Source organism: Hyperolius riggenbachi, chromosome 11, assembly GCF_040937935.1.
Source record: "Hyperolius riggenbachi isolate aHypRig1 chromosome 11, aHypRig1.pri, whole genome shotgun sequence".
In the NCBI taxonomy this organism is placed as follows: domain Eukaryota; kingdom Metazoa; phylum Chordata; class Amphibia; order Anura; family Hyperoliidae; genus Hyperolius; species Hyperolius riggenbachi.
This window is the reverse complement of record NC_090656.1, coordinates 30,031,231-30,049,083: the sequence shown is the minus strand read 5'-3', so window position 1 is coordinate 30,049,083 and position 17,853 is coordinate 30,031,231. Positions and strand designations below refer to the sequence as shown.

General features: G+C 46.9%; 1 protein-coding gene across 10 annotated transcripts in view; it reads left to right on the top strand.

Moving 5' to 3' along the window:
- Positions 1–17,853, top strand: part of ZFHX3 (zinc finger homeobox 3) — a 1,434,500-nt gene that overhangs the window by 1,202,205 nt on the left and 214,442 nt on the right. For all 10 annotated transcript variants that reach the window (XM_068259585.1, XM_068259586.1, XM_068259596.1 and 7 more), the window contains one exon: positions 14,712–14,758. The gene's annotated coding sequence lies outside the window, so the exon portion shown is untranslated. The remainder of the gene's footprint in view (positions 1–14,711; positions 14,759–17,853) is intronic.

Below are 17,853 nucleotides of genomic sequence, written 5' to 3'. Positions count from 1 at the left end.
CCTGGGTGGGCTTGAACCACCAACCTTTCGGTTAACAGCCAAACGTGCTAACCGATTGTGCCACAGAGACTGTGTACCACAAAGACTGTGCATGCAGTTGCTGTTAAATGATTTTATGGGGCTGTATGTGTGTCTTTTGGAGGGAGGAAGTAAGTCTGCTCCAAGAAGTTTCAGCATGTAGTGTTGGTGGTATAATTGTTAGGATAGCAGCCTACCAAGCAGTAGGCCTGGGTTCGATTCCTGGCCAATGTATGTGAGTTGGCTTTTGACATCCTACAAATCCCTACGCAAGCTCATTTTTCTCTTGGATATATCATAATGGTACATGCAAGGCTGGCTTCAGCATGTAGCGGTGAGGAGAGCTGCCTACCAAGCACTAGACCTGGGTTCGATTCCTGGCCAATGTATGTGAGCTGGCTTTTGAAATCCTACAATTCCCTGGAAGACAAGATCCTCCTTGAGGGAGGAGGAAGGAGGGAAGATGGGGATGGAATAAGGAAGCCTGTCGAGCAGAAATTCTTAGTTTTAGGTAGAAATTTGTTTGGTGGCAAAAAAAAATTGCATTCCACAGAATTCCGCGGAATTCCATATTTTTCCGCGGAAATTCCGCCATACTGCTATAGCAATTCCGTTCCATCGCAACGGAACGGAATCACCAAATTCCGGCCGGAATCGCGGAAATCTTAATTCCGCGGAATCCAGCGACCATCCCTAAAATTGAGTGAATATATTGAATGGATAATGCAAGCAGTTCCCTTATATTGCATAGAAATGGTAAGATTGGATAAAAAAGATTGGATCGTTAGTGGCCACCGTGAGAGGCAAGGGAACACAGGATACAGCAGGAGGGGAAGAGGACCTGTCCCATCAGGCTTACATCTAATACGTGAGGGAACACAGGATACAGTGGGAGAGAAGAGGTCCTGTCTCATCAGACTTACAATATAAGAGCCAGGAGTATTAGCATCCCATTGGCCATCGCTACTCCTGACTGATACTAAATGGCCATTTACTTCTGCACATGGCTTTGGCTAATGGTAATCTGCAGTCTGCATAGCCTTTTTGCTATCATATGTGACTTCTTTTTGTAATTGGTGTGCATAAGGATTGGTTCACACGGCGTCCCGGCCTTGGCGTTAAACGCTCCCATTCAAGTGAATGGGAGCGTTTGTACCGGGCTTTTACCGGCGTTTGCATGACAGCGGTGTTCAGATCCCAACTTTCCCCTGGCGTTCGAGGCGACCCTGGATGCTACATGCACCTTCCTGGTGCTGTAGAGATTTGCACATTGGGAGAATTTTCCAAACATCCCTTCCCCGCGCAGGAAAACATTGCCTGCCTTTCTGGAAACTCCAGGAAAAGACTTGCTGTCCAGACTAGAGCTTGGTACACACTTCCAATTTTGATTGGTCAAAGATTGGCTAATTTTACCACCACCTTGTAGTATGAGGGCCAATCTAAGAGGTGGGGAACACAGGATACAGTAGAAGGGAAATAGGTTGGTTAGCCAATAGATTTTGCATACTATAAACAGATTGTGTAGGTAAGTTTTTGTACTACATTATATGTAGGCATGACAATGCTTAGGAGAACTCATGGAGAAGCACACGATCAGCTGATCGATTTCCAAGGTTCTGATTTGCTGGTCATGATCATGTGCTTAACCAGGAAGTCAGCTGGGAACACTCCCGGCTGCTGGAGCGTGATAGAGGAGGTGCGCAGCCGTGGCTATGCATGCGCAGTGGACGGTGATTGCTGAGTCGGCCAGCTTTCCAAGGCGTGCAGCGTCTGTAGGAGCAGCAGGAAATGACAACGAGGGACCAGGTGGAATGCAGGGAGCTAGAAGAAGCCCTAGGTAAGTTAAACTGGAGAAAATGTTTTGCTTAACATTCTGTTTAAGCTAAGTACACATTCGCGATTACTGTTGGCCAACGACCTCTATGGTGACAAATCGGGGCACAAAGCTGTACAGGCACATCGCTAGCCTGATGACTAGCAATGTGTGCTGTTGCTTTGAAGGGGGGCAGATGGGCAATGATCGGGGCAGGGAGGAGGGAAGCAAAAATAGCATTGCAATCAGTTGTACACAGGCACCGTTAAAGATCCAACATAACAGATTCTTAAAGGGTCACTTAAGGCTAAAAAAAATGAGTTTTATTCACCTGGGGCTTCTACCAGCCCCCTGCAGCTGTCCCGTGCTTCCCGAGACCCTCTGGCCAGCAGCGGCACCTGAAAGCTAGCCGGCCTTCCGCCTCCTCGTCACACCCTGAGCACGGCAGCGTTCTGCGCATGTGCAGTACAGTAAAATCGCTACTGCGCACACGCAGAAGGCTCCCAGCAACGGGAGCACACTCTGGGTGCGCACGGCTCAGGCCGCGCTTGTGAAGTAGTCTCTGACAGGCTACGACCGGACAGCTTTCAGGGGGTGCCTATGCTTGCTGGAGGGTCGCAGAAGTCTGGCGCAGGCACAGGATGACTGCAGGGGGCTGCAAGAAGCTCCACCTTTTTTTGGTGGCTTAAAGAGGAACTCCAGTGAAAATAATCTAATAAAAAAAGTGCTTCATTTTTACAATAATTATGTATAAATGATTTAGTGTTTGCCCATTGTAAAATATTTAAAATCCCTGATTTATATTCTGACATTTATCACGTGGTGACATTTTTACTGCTGGCAGGTGATGTAGCTGCTGCTTGCTGTTTTGGCAGTTGGAAACAGCTGTAAACAGGGTTCACAGACAGGAAACTGCCAAAAGTATGTACTCAGAATTTCTTTGTGGGAGGGGTTTCACCACAATATCAGCCATACAGCGCCCCCTCATGGTCTGTTTGTGAAAAGGAATAGATTTCTCATGTAAAAGGGGGTATCAGCTACTGATTGGGATACAGTTCAATTCTTGGTCGGAGTTTCTCTTTAAATATCCGTTTAAGTGACGTCAGTCGGCCGCTGTACACACTCTAGCTGTGCAAACAATCGGCAACCAAAGCGAGCGTTATGGGTCGTTTCAGCCAACAATTATCGCATGTGTGTACGTATTTTAACACTAGTTTTCCTTTCAACGGACAGCAGATTTGGAAGATGTATTTTATTTGGTTGGTTAATCTGCAGTGAGCGGACATCTGGGTATGCGGGTGTCGGCGTGCGGACGGACCCCCCGCTGCCTGGTTATTATTATCTGCGGAGCGGAGCCATCTCCCCAGCTCTATCTCAGCCCATCCGTGGAAGGCCGGGAATTATCTCCCATCCACCTGATACGTCAGCAGCTCTCACTCACAAGCACCCAGACCAAAGGGAAAAATGTAATTACGGCAGAATATTTTAATTTGTTTCTAGACTAGATCTTGTAAGCTGTGATGAAGAAAATCTTCCATTATGTGGATTCATTTAATTTCGGCACAGTTGAGGGTGAGATGACAGATGGAGGCTGGGATTGGAACATCTCGTGGCCACTCTCACAAAGCATTAGATCCTTTCTCACTCCATTTGTGTATAGAATAGGATTTTTATAGAGTATTTAACATCTGCTCTTCCATATTTGTTCTGAAATAAATATTTTAGCTGAGGCTGGGGCACGGCGGTGCTACCGGCGGATTAATTTTACAGACGGCTGAGGGGGAAATATCTGATCTGGGATGGCGAGGGAAATGTTCATGGGAGAATTATTCCCGGAGGAGAGCGGAGAGTTCGCTGTAAATGTTCCTGGTCAAAACAGAAACAAGATGGCAGACTGTGACATCACGTCGCAGATGTGACATCACGGACTTGATTTACTGGTCAGGAGATTGCAGGAGAGCAGAAGGGAGTCGAGGGAACCTGGCCTGTATTATCGAAGGCTGGCTTAGGCGCGTCTATCGAAAAAAAGGCGCATGGAGATTTGGGCACCCAGTGAAATCGATAGTAAAATATCGGTGTTTAATACAGATATTTTACTATTAAAGTGTAAAATATAAGTATTACACCTAAGCATACTTTCACACACAACCCTCTCTCTGATGCCTAACCCTAACCCCCCCCCCCACACACACACACACACACACACACACAAACTATCTACCTGATGCATAACCCTATCCCCCCTGCCCAAACACCCTAACTAACTTAACACCCCCCACCCCACCCTGCACAAACACTTTTCCTAACACCTGACCCATATACGCCTGCACAAACTCCCTACTTGAAGCCTTAAAGTGACCATTAGTGTTGGGCGAACATCTAGATGTTCGGGTTCGGGCCGAACAGGCCGAACATGGCCGCGATGTTCGGGTGTTCGACCCGAACTCCGAACATAATGGAAGTCAATGGGGACCCGAACTTTTGTGCTTTGTAAAGCCTCCTTACATGCTACATACCCCAAATTTACAGGGTATGTGCACCTTGGGAGTGGGTACAAGAGGAAAAAAATCTAGCAAAAAGAGCTTATAGTTTTTGAGAAAATCGATTTTAAAGTTTCAAAGGGAAAACTGTCTTTTAAATGCGGGAAATGTCTGTTTTCTTTGCACAGGTAACATGCTTTTTGTCGGCATGCAGTCATAAATGTAATACATATAAGAGGTTCCAGGAAAAGGGACCGGTAACGCTAACCCAGCAGCAGCACACGCAGAGTCGGGACAAGGTCCTCCAGCACCCAAGGCTGAGACACCAAAATGCGCCCCTCCATCCCTCCCACCCCAGCATTCACACACTGATTGCTATTAGACTAAGAGGCGCCACAGGGCCCACAACCTCCCCAACACCTTAATATCTAGTTATCTGGCTTGCAGTCACTGCCATGTATCCCCTTGTATTATTTCTTTCTGCTTCATACACAATTAGGAATGACAGCTGAATGAATTCTGCGCCCCCTCCTACACTGCGCCCTGAGGCTGGAGCCTCTCCAGCCTATGCCTCGGCCCGGCCCTGAGCACACGTGATGGAACAGGAGGAGGGTGGCGCAGGAGGAGAAGGCCACGCTTTGAGACACAACAACCCAGGCCTTGCATGAGGACAAGAAGCGTGCGGATATAGCAATTTGCATTTTGTCGCCATGCAGTCATAAATGTAATACAGATGAGAGGTTCAATAAACAGGGACCGGAAACGCTAACCCATCACAGATGTTCATTGTTCATGTTACTTGGTTGGGGTCCGGGAGTGTTGCGTAGTCGTTTCCAATCCAGGATTGATTCATTTTAATTTGAGTCAGACGGTCTGCATTTTCTGTGGAGAGGCGGATACGCCGCCGATCTGTGACGATGCCTCCGGCAGCACTGAAACAGCGTTCCGACATAACGCTGGCTGCCGGGCAAGCCAGCACCTCTATTGCGTACATTGCCAGTTTGTGCCAGGTGTCTAGTTTCGATACCCAATAGTTGAAGGGTGCAGATGGATTGTTCAACACAGCTACGCCATCTGACATGTAGTCCTTGACCATCTTCTCCAGGCGATCGGTGTTGGAGGTGGATCTGCACGCTTGCTGTTCTGTGTGCTGCTGCATGGGTGTCAGAAAATTTTCCCACTCCAAGGACACTGCCGATACCATTCCCTTTTGGGCACTAGCTGCGGCTTGTGTTGTTTGCTGCCCTCCTGGTAGTCCTGGGTTTGCGGAAGTCAGTCTGTCGGCGTACAACTGGCTAGAGGAGGGGGAGGATGTCAATCTCCTCTCTAAAGTCTCCACAAGGGCCTGCTGGTATTCTTCCATTTTGACCTGTCTGGCTCTTTCTTCAAGCAGTTTTGGAACATTGTGTTTGTACCGTGGATCCAGAAGGGTATAAACCCAGTAATTGGTGTTGTCCAGAATGCGCACAATGCGTGGGTCGCGTTCAATGCAGTCCTAGGCCGAAGAGGTCATAGCCTAGGGTCACAAAACCTGTTTATTTGGGCAATTTCAATGGTGGCGAGTCTGACGTACATAAATCGCAGCAATGGCCGTTAGCAACGTCTGAATCTCACGAAATGTCTCATGCAGGTAGAAGACATATTGTTAGACTTGGGCTCCAAAGATGGGTTCCCTACATCCCTGCAAACCAGAGTTACAGGGCTCAAAATTTGGTAAAATCCCCCATAGGCTTTCATTGGGCCTCCTATTTACAGTTCCAAAATCTCACATCTTTTCAAAGGGCAATTACTCAGCAGTGGCAAATTTTCTAGCATTGTAGGGACCCTTAGGGGGAACATGACTGGTGAGTTTCGGGCCCCTAGGCCAAAGAGGTCATAGCCTAGGGTCACAAAAACCTGTTTATTTGGGCTATTTCAATGGTAGTGATGGTGACGTACATAAATCGCAGCAATGGCCGTTAGCAAAGTCTGAATCTCACGAAATGTCTCATGCAGGTAGAAGACATATTGTTAGACTTGGATTCCAAAGATGGGGTCCCTACATCTCTGCAAACCAGAGTTACAGGGGTCCAAAATTGGTAAAATCCCCCATAGGATTTCATTGCCTCCCTATTTCACTTTCCAAAATCTCACATCTTTTCAAAGGGCAATGGCTCAGCAGTACCAAATTTTCTAGCATTGTAGGGACCCTTAGGGGGAACATGACTGGTGAGTTTCGGGCCCCTAGGCCAAAGAGGTCATAGCCTAGGGTCACAAAAACCTGTTTATTTGGGATATTTCAATGGTAGTGATGGTGGCGTACATAAATCTCAGCAATGGCCGTTAGCAAAGTCTGAATCTCACGAAATGTCTCATGCAGGTAGAAGACATATTGTTAGACTTGGATTTCAAAGATGGGGTCCCTACATCTCTGCAAACCAGAGTTACAGGGGTCCAAAATTGGTAAAATCCCCCATAGGATTTCATTGCCTCCCTATTTCACTTTCCAAAATCTCACATCTTTTCAAAGGGCAATGGCTCAGCAGTACCAAATTTTCTAGCATTGTAGGGACCCTTAGGGGGAACATGACTGGTGAGTTTCGGGCCCCTAGGCCGAAGAGGTCATAGCCTAGGGTCACAAAAACCTGTTTATTTGGGATATTTCAATGGTAGTGATGGTGGCGTACATAAATCTCAGCAATGGCCGTTAGCAAAGTCTGAATCTCACGAAATGTCTCATGCAGGTAGAAGACATATTGTTAGACTTGGATTCCAAAGATGGGGTCCCTACATATCTGCAAACCAGAGTTACAGGGGTCCAAAATTGGTAAAATACCCCATAGGATTTCATTGCCTCCCTATTTCACTTTCCAAAATCTCACATCTTTTCAAAGGGCAATGGCTCAGCAGTACCAAATTTTCTAGCATTGTAGGGACCCTTAGGGGGAACATGACTGGTGAGTTTCGGGCCCCTAGGCCGAAGAGGTCATAGCCTAGGGTCACAAAAACCTGTTTATTTGGGCTATTTCAATGGTAGTGATGGTGGCGTACATAAATCTCAGCCATGGCCGTTAGCAAAGTCTGAATCTCACGAAATGTCTCATGCCGGTAGAAGACATATTGTTAGACTTGGATTCCAAAGATGGGGTCCCTACATCTCTGCAAACCAGAGTTACAGGGGTCCAAAATTGGTAAAATCCCCCATAGGATTTCATTGCCTCCCTATTTCACTTTCCAAAATCTCACATCTTTTCAAAGGGCAATGGCTCAGCAGTACCAAATTTTCTAGCATTGTAGGGACCCTTAGGGGGAACATGACTGGTGAGTTTCGGGCCCCTAGGCCGAAGAGGTCATAGCCTAGGGTCACAAAAACCTGTTTATTTGGGCTATTTCAATGGTAGTGATGGTGGCGTACATAAATCTCAGCCATGGCCGTTAGCAACGTCTGAATCTCACGAAATGTCTCATGCAGGTAGAAGACATATTGTTAGACTTGGATTCCAAAGATGGGGTCCCTACATCTCTGCAAACCAGAGTTACAGGGGTCCAAAATTGGTAAAATCCCCCATAGGCTTTCATTGGGCCTCCTATTTACCGTTCCAAAATCTCACACCATTTCAAAGGGCAATGGCTCAGCAGTGGAAAAACTCACCAGTCATGATCCCCCTAAGGGTCCCTACAATGCTAGAAAATTTGGTATTGCTGAGCCATTGCCCTTTGAACAGATGTGAGATTTTGGAACTGTAAATAGGAGGCCCAATGAAAGCCTATGGGGGATTTTACCAAATTTGGAGCCCTGTAACTCTGGTTTGCAGAGATGTAGGGAACCCATCTTTAGAGCCCAAGTCTAACAATATGTCTTCTACCTGCATGAGACATTTCGTGAGATTCAGACGTTGCTAACGGCCATTGCTGCGATTTATGTACGTCAGACTCGCCACCATTGAAATAGCCCAAATAAACAGGTTTTGTGACCCTAGGCTATGACCTCTTCGGCCTAGGACTGCATTGAACGCGACCCACGCATTGTGCGCATTCTGGACAACACCAATTACTGGGTTTATACCCTTCTAGATCCACGGTACAAACACAATGTTCCAAAACTGCTTGAAGAAAGAGCCAGACAGGTCAAAATGGAAGAATACCAGCAGGCCCTTGTGGAGACTTTAGAGAGGAGATTGACATCCTCTCCCTCCTCTAGCCAGTTGTACGCCGACAGACTGACTTCCGCAAACCCAGGACGACCAGGAGGGCAGCAAACAACACAAGCCGCAGCTAGTGCCCAAAAGGGAATGGTATCGGCAGTGTCCTTGGAGTGGGAAAATTTTCTGACACCCATGCAGCAGCACACAGAACAGCAAGCGTGCAGATCCACCTCCAACACCGATCGCCTGGAGAAGATGGTCAAGGACTACATGTCAGATGGCGTAGCTGTGTTGAACAATCCATCTGCACGGGTATCGAAGCTAGACACCTGGCACAAACTGGCAATGTACGCAATAGAGGTGCTGGCTTGCCCGGCAGCCAGCGTTATGTCGGAACGCTGTTTCAGTGCTGCCGGAGGCATCGTCACAGATCGGCGGCGTATCCGCCTCTCCACAGAAAATGCAGACCGTCTGACTCAAATTAAAATGAATCAATCCTGGATTGGAAACGACTACGCAACACTCCCGGACCCCAACCAAGTAACATGAACAATGAACATCTGTGATGGGTTAGCGTTTCCGGTCCCTGTTTAATGAACCTCTCATCTGTATTACATTTATGACTGCATGGCGACAAAATGCAAATTGCTATCCGCACGCTTCTTGTCCTCATGCAAGGCCTGGGTTGTTGTGTCTCAAAGCGTGGCCTTCTCCTCCTGCGCCACCCTCCTCCTGTTCCATCACGTGTGCTGCTGCTGGGTTAGCGTTACCGGTCCCTTTTTTCTCGAACCTCTTATATGTATTACATTTATGACTGCATGCCGACAAAAAGCATGTTACCTGTGCAAAGAAAACAGACATTTCCCGCATTTAAAAGACAGTTTTCCCTTTGAAACTTTAAAATCGATTTTCTCAAAAACTATAAGCTCTTTTTGCTAAATTTTTTTCCCTCTTGTACCCACTCCCAAGGTGCACATACCCTGTAAATTTGGGGTATGTAGCATATAAGGAGGCTTTACAAAGCACGAAAGTTCGGGTCCCCATTGACTTCCATTATGTTCGGAGTTCGGCCATGTTCGGCCCGAACCCGAACATCTAGATGTTCGCCCAACACTACACGTGACCCGTTCTGCCAATCACAGCGCTAGCCGAACGTTCGGGTAACGTTCGGCCATGCGCTCTTAGTTCGGCCATATGGCCGAACAGTTTGGCCGAACACCATCAGGTGTTCGGCCGAACCCGAACATCACCCGAACAGGGTGATGTTCTGCAAAACCCGAACAGTGGTGAACACTGTTCGCCCAACACTAGTGACCATACACCATACACATAAAATATTCAATTTTACACCAATTCAATAATTACGATCGGTTGGTTCAGAAAATTTAAACCTTTTTTTTTTTCATTGTTCGAGAAATCTGATTTTCCCATTTTTTTTCGATAAAAGATCAGGCGTGTTGGATTTTTCTTATCAATTTATATCAAAATTGTATGGTGTGTGGCAAATTGTCAATTACTTGATGTACAGAGGCAAGTTTTCAATAATCTTTTTCATAATTGGGGAAAAATTGATCACACGTGTGTGGTACATTGGTCAGATTTTTTAAATGTTACAATCAGTCAGAAAAATTGATTGGAATTTTTGAAATGAAAAGATATTTAAAAACATTCTATGTGGTCACCTCAACCCTAACCAGCCCCCCCCCCCCCCCCCCCCACACACGCCTAACCTTAAAGGGGAACTTCAGCCTAAACAAACATACTGTCATTAAGTTACATTAGTTATGTTAATTAGAATAGATAGGTAATATAATTTTTTACCCAACCTGTTTTAAAACAACAGGCAAATGTTTGTGATTTATGGGGGCTGCATCTTTGTCATGAGGGCAGCCATCTTTTTGGTTGAAAGGAGGTGACAAGGAGCAGGAGAGACAGTTCCAACTGTCCTGTGTCCTGATAACCCCTCCCAGCTGCACACGCTAGGCTTCAAATCTCAAAATTAAAATGTAAAAAAAAACTTGCACCAAAACAGCAGAACGAGAGCAACAACATCAGAAATCCCATCATGCTTTGCACAGCATCAGGGGAAAAAAGCCCGGGCAGTTTTCTTCTGTGCAGCTAAAAATGAGGTTTGTATAAGAGAAACAAAGTTCTGATGCTGTGAAACTGTTAAAGAAACACCAGGCCTTTTCAGCAGTGCTGCTCGTAATGGAAAAATCTACGCTTACGGATCATTACGCGTAATTTTACGCTATTACGCAATTACGGTTACGGCGTAGGAAATTATCTACGGTACATCACTGTAATTACACGTAAACTTACGCAATTACGCGTAAGGATACCGTAATGAAGGCGCTTACACTATGATGTTACGCGTAGTGCCGTAATACCCATTAATGCGTATTTTTTGACGCATGCGGACGATATGTACGCAATAGCCGTCAATGTGACAGTTATTGCGTGCATATCATTCGTATGCGTCAAAACGTACGCTTATACTGAAGGGCGGGAGAAGATACTATTGGTTGCTTAGGATGTTGACTGATTGGCTACTCTTAGAAAATGGGAGATTTTACGTTAGTAATTACGCGTAAAATTACGCGTAAGTGTTCGTAAAATTACGCATGCCTAGCAATTACGGTAGACAGTGTAATTACGATACCACTTACGGTCTTACGCGTAAATAATTACGCGTAAAACCGTAAGTTACGCGTAACGCTTACGCGTAAATTTACATTGAATTACGATGCGTAATTACACTCATGCGTAATTTCGGCCCAGCACTGCTTTTCAGTGCTGCTGAGTCGATTTTTAGTCCGGAGGTTCACTTTAACCCGCACTGCCAATTGCTGACAACCATGCCACAAGAAAAAAAAAAAACGAATTTCTCGAAGCTGCCATGCATCCTATTGAAATCTCAGCATTAAGGCGTAATTTGGGCACCCGATAAATAGTGGATGCTTTACCCGTGCTAGCCTGCTTTGGGCTTAGGCTACATGCACAGTGGGTGTGTGTTGCATTCCCTGTGACATCAGGAATGCAACTGATTGGGAAAACAGGTCCACACATTATCTGTGCATTGTGTCCTACACAGTCAAGTACAGTGAAGCATACAGACAATGAAAAATAAGCTTCACTGTTAACACCTGCAGTGCATGACCGCCACACTCAGAATGCCGCATAGGTGGTGCACATAAGTGCAGCAAGCCGCGTTACAAAACGGCCGTTTTATTCTGAAATTTATCACTGATGGTGACATCTTTAGTTCTGCCAGGTGATCTGTATGGAATGTTTGTTACTGAGAGTTCTATGCACAGAGGGAGATGCTGCTGGCTTGGTAGTTGGAGATAGCTGTGATTTCCTACAATGCAACAAGGTTCACAGACAGTAAACTGTAAGGACCATGGCCATGACATCACACTGTGGGAGGGATTTCACCACAATATCAGCCATACAAACTCCCCGGATGATCTATTTGAGAAAAGGTAAAGATTTCTCATGGGAAAGGCGGTATCAGCTGCTGATTGAAATGAAGCTCAAGCTTCGGTTAAAGTTCCTCTTTAAAGTGAACCTCCGGACTAAAAATCTACTCAGCAGCACTGAAAAGGCTTGGTGTTTCTTTAACAGTTTCACAGCATCAGAACTTTGTTTTTCTTACCAAAGCATCATTTTTAGCTGCATTTTTAGCTAAGCTCCACCCATCAAAGAAAACTGCCCAGGCTTTTTTTACCTGATGCTGTGCAAAGCTTGATGGGATTTCCTATGTTGTTATTCACATTGCCTAGGAACTGGGAGGGGTGATCAGCACACAGGACAGTTGGAACTGTGTCATGCTCCCTGTCACCTCATTTCAACCAAAAAGATGGCTGCCCTCATGAAATCAAACATTTGCCTGTTCTTTTAAAACAGGGTGGGTAAGAGATTATATTACCTATCTATTTTAATTAACATAACTAATGTAACTTAATGACAGTATGTTTGTTTAGGCTGAAGTTCCTCTTTAAGGAGAGGGAGGCCTCTTGATCCCCCAGAGGCTTCCCACGCCTCCTCCGCCGCTGCCCAGACCCCTCCTGTACACAGCGACCATGTTCCTTTTCATGCACAAACGCAGCCAGGCTTATCTGCTTATGTATGAACGTCTCTGGCCAGAAAAAAATGTATTTGAAATGGGGTCCTAGGCAAATGCCAAATTTGGGCCCCACTGTTGGTCATCTGGCTTCTTTGGTAAGGTAAGATGCGGTAGGTTAGTCCGTAAGGGCCGGTTCACACAGACGTCCCTCGGGCGTCTTGCTCGGCGATGTGGCGTTCGGGCTTACGGCGGGCTTTCATGGCTGGGTTTTTCGTCCCCACAGGGCTACACTGTTAAACGACCCTGGACGCTACATGTATCATCCAGGGTCACCTCAAATGACAGGGAAAATCAGGTTCGGAATGCCGCGTTCACGTAAACGCTGGTAAAAGCCTGGTACAAACGCTCCCATTCACTTGCATAGAAGCATTTAACGATGAGTCCCGGATGCTGGCGGTAAACGTGGGGCAGCCGTCCGTGTGAACCAGCCCTAAAGGTGCCAGCCAAGCCCCTAGGCATCTGCCCAAAGTGCCTTGTGCATAATCCGGCTCTGGCTTACTATGTAGGTACAGTGCAGCCGTGTGCTTGCTTAAAGAGCTTGTCGGATTCCTTTGGGGGGTCCACGCTTGGTGACAGGGTACTTGAGGACGGCATGGGAAACCTCTGCAGGATCTAGAGACTTCCCTTTACTTCGGTAAGTATTTGACTTTTGACCCGAGGTTATAATCCGATTGTAGCAATGTTAGATCGATAGAGAGGACAGCAGGCCGGGCACATCTATATACAACGCCAATTAATTCCAAAAAGTTAAAAAATCATCACAACGTCCATAGCACAATCAGCACATGGAAAGGAAGTGACAAGCCGTACAAATGGTCGACAGCTGTTTCGCACCTCTAAATGAGGCGTTTCATCAGGACAATGAGCCCCCCAATTGTATTCCCTTAAATAGTGTTTGTCACTTACTCCAAATTCGGCCCACTCACTTACTCTAAAGTTGGCCCAGCAGGCCGACTTTAGAGTAAGTGACCAACACTATTTAAAGGGGAACTGAAGAGAGAGGTATATGGAGGCTGTCATGTTTATTTCCTTTTAATCAATACCAGTTGCCTGGCAGCCCTGCTGGTCTATTTCTCTGCAGTAGTATCTGATTAAAACCAGAAACAAGCATGCAGCTAGTCTTGTCAGATCAGACTTATAAGTCTGAATCACTGAAACACCTGATCTGCTGCATGCTTGTTCAGGGGCTATGGCTAATAGTATTAGAGGCAGAGGATCAGCAGGGCTGCCAGGCAACTGGTATTGCTTAAAAGGAAATAAACATGACAGCCTCCATATACCTCTCTATTCAGTTCCCCTTTAAGGGAATACAATTGGGGGGCTCAGTCAGTCATTGTCTTGATGAAGCACCTTAGTTAGAGGTGTGAAACAGCTGTCGACCATTTGTACTGCTTGTCACTCCCTTTCCATGTGCTGATTGTGCTATGGACGTGGTGATGATTTTTTTTTTAATTTTTGGAATGAATTGGCATTTTATATGGATGTGCCCGGCCTGCTGTCCTCTCTATTGATCTGCTGAAGCTGCTTCTTTTTGGCCTGAGCACTCCATTCAGCCTGTGAGGCAAGCACCTGTGCACTTGTTTCCTCTTTTCCTACCCTCTTTCCCTGAAAATAAGACCTACCCTGAAAATAAGCCCTAGCTGGAATTTTGAGCTTGCTTGAAATATAAGCCCTACCCGAAAATAAGCCCTAGCGGAAGTTAAAGAGGAGGAAGAGGCAGCCAGTAAGGGGGGACACAGTGGTGCAGTGCCAATCGGGCACTGATCCTGTCATCGCAGCACACAGCAAGGTTATCAGCAGTGTGCAGGGATGACAGGACAGGTGCCTGATCAGTACAGTAGCATACTTTCAAATCCATGAACATCACACTACACAGGAACAGGAAATGTTCTGCTGAGAGACACTTCCTAATAGAAATATAAGACATCCCCTGAAAATAAGCCTTAGCACCTCTTTTAGAGCAAAAATTCATATTAGACACTGTCTTATTTTCGGGGAAATACGGTAGCTACGATTGTAGCAATGTTACTCCTTTTTAGCTACAGGTGGAAATAAAGTTTGCTGAATTGGAGGCAGGTCTGAAGTGTATTTTGTACCTGGAAATGTTTGTGACTTGTTGGAATGACGAGTTCCTCTCCTGTCTGCAGGTCCTGCGGCGTGTGGCGTTGCTGCGGCCAAACTCTGCTGTACTCGGGTAAGATCTGCTTACTGACTGATGTCACATACTGTATGACTCTGTGATGTAATAATGCAGCCAGTCCTACTTCCTGTCTGAGAAACTTGCAGAGGCTGGAGAACTGGAGACATGTGCAGCTCACACCTGGGTTATCTTACAACTAGGGAAGCCTCATATGCAGGTTTCTGTAGCAGACGACATAGAAATGAATGAGGTATACTGTATATGACCAATGAAATGCGAATTCTAGTTTACATGCCAGTGCAGATTGTATGCAGTTTGGAATTGGGCCAATCAGATGTTTCTATGTCATTTCCATCTCTACAGACCTCTCTACAGATTCTCCCGCTCAATCATTTCGAGAAAAACTTCGAGATGAAATATAGGAGGGGTGCGGCCTGATAGGTTACAAATGCGGCCTGATAGGAAATACAAAACTTTATTTAACACTTGCAAAAGGTTTTTACATAAAACACATGACAGTCAGCTGTCCAGTCCACCCCACACCCACTACCCCCAACCCCAGTTGTCCCCAGCTCAATACCCACTACTCCCACCCAAATGGCTGATGCTCATGTGCACATGGATCTGTAATATCGCTGCGCAGCCTAACATCAACAAATAGTCCAACCTGACGCATGCAGGGTAATGACAAGATCCACAAATAGCTTTAGAACTCCAGAACCAAATGGTGGAAGCACTAAGTATTGCTGAGCCTCGGCTCCTCACCCAGAGTGCATGTCACTTGATCTCAATCACTGTCAAGTGTAGAAAATGAATGGTATGACTGTAATTGAATTGGGGATTGCGAAAAGTTCACTTCAAACACCGCCTGCAAGGCGTACTCAGCAGATTCCAAAATGCAGTCCATTCAATTGTATAGTGTAGCCAGTTGACCTGCAACACAGACACTCACACAGGTCTCTTCATTGCATCAAACAGCATAAAAAGCGTTACTTCAATTGTGTCGTGGTTCATATGTCAGCAGCTGATCAAGCAAGGCGTAGCCACATGCGTAGTAGTATATGATGCAGAGAGCACACAGGGTAGGCTTGGTTAGTATCAGCCAGTTGTGCTGCAAAGTTCAAGAAAGCATAAGAGCAGATGCTGTGTGCAGCGTACAAGTTGCCTGGTAATGTAAGATTGCCCAGCGGCCTCTTACTGTATCAGGGTTGCCTAGGCTCAGAGGAGAAGAAGGATCCTGAGGCAGGGGGAGGCTGGAGGGCTAGACAGGCGCCGCCATGGAAGAGGAGGGCGTCTTCGATGAATCGTTTCGCCGCTCGATTCCGCAGTCAATTCTCTTATCTTCCACTTGTTTTTCTTATCTTTTTCCATTCACTTCAATCCGGAATCGAGCAGCTAAACAATCAGGCGGGAGATCGGACATGTCGGAAATTATCCATCGAGCTATCTTAATGGCTCAAAATGGAGCCATGTATTCCCAGCATTACATATACTCCTGCAGAGGGAGGAGCCTAAACTAGGCTTACTTCCCCTCACCGACCCTGGTACACCCAGATAGGTGATGCAACAGATCTGTTGTCAAGGATGGGGGGCGGGTAGCTCTTCAAGAACACGCCCAGTGAGCTTACCTAAAGGAGTGTTGGAAACAGGCACGCAGGCCATGTGATCAGCATTTTGTTGTCTGCAAAGCTTGTGCAGGTGTTGGTGTAGAAGCTTCTTGTTGGCTATTATCACATTATAGTACTCCACTTACTGAGCTGTCGGTGCCTGCAGATGTGGGGTGCAGCAGTGCCCCCCTCTTTCATGTGCAGCCCCCTCTCCCGCCATGTGTAACATCCATGTACAGCAGCCTCTCCCATTCCATCTGCAGTCCCCTCCTCCACGTGTAACATCCATGTACAGCAGCCCCTCCCATTCCATGTGCAGCCCCCTCTTCCATGTGTAACATCCATGTACAGCAGCCCCTCCCATTCTATGTGCAGCCCCCTCTTCCATGTGTGACATCCATGTACAGCAGCCCCTCCCATTCCATGTGCAGCCCCCTCTCCCATGTGTATCATCCATGTACAGCAGCCCCTCCCATTCCATGTGCAGCCCCCTCTTCCATGTGTAACATCCATGTACAGCAGCCCCTCCCATTCCATGTGCAGCCCCTCTTCCATGTGTAACATCCATGTACAGCAGCCCCTCCCATTCCATGTGCAGCCCCCTCTTCCATGTGTAGCATCCATGTACAGCAGCCCCTCCCAGTCCATGTGCAGTCCCTTCTTCCATGTGTTGCATCCATGTACAGCAGCCCCTCCCATTCCATGTGCAGCCCCTTCTTCCATGTGTAGCATCCATGTACAGCAGCCCCTCCCATTCCATGTACAGCCCCCTCTTCCATGTGTAGCATCCATGTACAGCAGCCCCTCCCATTCCATGTGCAGCCCCCTCCACGTGTAACATCCATGTACAGCAGCCCCTCCCATTCCATGTGCAGCCCCCTCCACGTGTAACATCCATGTACAGCAGCCCCTCCCATTCCATGTACAGCCCCCTCTTCCATGTGTAGCATCCATGTACAGCAGCCCCTCCCATTCCATGTGCAGCCCCCTCCACATGTAACATCCATGTACAGCAGCCAGGGCCAGTTCTAGACTTCTTGCTGCCTGAGGCAAACTTGTGAGGATGCGCCCCCCACCCTTCCCGAATTATAATGATCGCACAGCACGTTATAGCCCCAATAAACACCCTCAGTATAGGTAGGTAGCCAGGTATAAGTGCCCCCAGTATTGGTAGCTAGGTATAGTTACCCCCAGTATAGATTGGCCAGGCACTTCTGCCTGGTGCTGTCCCCAGACTTCTGCCGCCTGAGGAAGTTGCCTCACTTGGCATCATGGGCTGACAGCAGCCCCTTTCTTTCATAAACAGCTACCTTGAGGATCAGTTTCGGTTTCCCATGTGTTGCCCCCTATTTTTAGCCCCCTCTTTTATATGTAGCAACCCCTCTTTCATGTCCAGGTCCCTCCTTGTGCTGCAGCTGCCCAAGGCCCAGACGTCTGTGGCCTTTCCAGAAGTCCAGCTCTTGGTGTAAGGGTCCTTTGCCTCGTGTCACACAATATCATCGCAACACATATGCAGCGATAGTCCTGTGGGTCTATAACACT